A 1,508-nucleotide genomic window follows, 5' to 3' on the forward strand; every position below is an offset into this window, starting at 1 on the left:
AAGTTCTTCACAATATAATCAGTATTCCGACCTCTCACCCAAAACCCATTTTCTAAAGCTTTAAAAACATCATCAATCATTATATAAAAAAAGTAATGGACTTAATATGCATCTTTGAGGTGTTCCATTTTCAATAAGATATTTTGAAGAATAACTCTTTCCTATTTTAACCTGTATTTTCCTTTCACTTAAAAAATCTTTTAACCACCTATATATTCTAGCTTTAATATCCATCTTCAGCAGTTTGATCATCAATATCAAAGAATACATGCGCTACACTTTCTCTATTTATTTGGGCTTTTCTAATTTTATGTTTTAGGCACAAAGATGGATCCATGGTATTCCTTCCTTTTCTGAAGCCACTTTGCCATCTGGATATACATTGATTCCTTTCCAAATAATATGTCAGCCTGTCACTGATAATTTTTCTCCATTATTTAACAAATATTTGAGATTAAAGCAATAGGCCTATAATTTCCTGGGTTTGCGCCATCTTTTCCTGGTTTACGTATTGGTATGATCACAGCTTCTTTCCAAACCTTTGGCAGATTTCCCTGTTCATGTTGCATTATTTGCAAGCACACCCTCTGCCAGAAAAAAAAAGTTCTTTTATATATATATATATTTTTTTTTACATCAATTATTTTGTTTTTAAGAAACACATGTAAATGCTTTCATCAACTGGATCAGCTGGTTCACTATCAAAATAAAAAAAAACTAATTATGATTTCTACAGGGAATCAACTAATTGAAAATTTTTTGCATTTGATTATTATGCATTGGATTATCTGCTGATGTCCCCAAACAGCCACATAATTATATCTAAATAGTCTCAATACTTAGTATTGATCAATGTTCATTATATCATTAAATCCATTATTGGTGCACACTTTTCTCAAAAGGAGAAATCATATTTATTGAAACTAAAAATGAACTTAAATCATAGAAAAATGTCTATTTCAGTGGAATTCTACACAGTTTCTTTCCCTCCATTTTGTTTAAAGCATCCATGTTGGATAATATTCTTGGGCTGTTTCTCAATCTGTGTAAGGATACACTGTCAGATAAATCTATTTTAAAGAGGACCTACCCTTTAGGCGTTATTGACATCTTTGCTGCTTTTTTATTAAACTGTAGTTTTCTGCCAATGTGACGAAGATGCAGAAAACCAGAGCAGCTTTTATATAACAGCAGGTGTTTCCTCCACCATTAGGTTGCTGTCACACACGCTGCCAAATTCCAGCTAATTAAGGGCTGAACGGTCCACTAGCCCTACCCACTACCTGGTTTGGGAAAGCATTTAATGGGGTGGAGCCTCTGGGGGAGCGTGTTCTATAGACCGCATCATCCATGTTTTAATACTGTAAAATTACCAATGATTGTATGAATCAAATAACTGTTTAAAGATGGGAGCTGGCTTGGAGCTCGTCTGCCTGGCTGTGTGTTTCCTGCAGGGTTCCCCCCCTTACCCCCCCCTTTTGCCCCCCCGCTTCTGTCTCCTTGAACCC

This window comes from Cyprinodon variegatus, unplaced genomic scaffold, assembly GCF_000732505.1.
Source record: "Cyprinodon variegatus isolate N-32 unplaced genomic scaffold, C_variegatus-1.0 Scaffold27, whole genome shotgun sequence".
Lineage (NCBI taxonomy): Eukaryota > Metazoa > Chordata > Actinopteri > Cyprinodontiformes > Cyprinodontidae > Cyprinodon > Cyprinodon variegatus.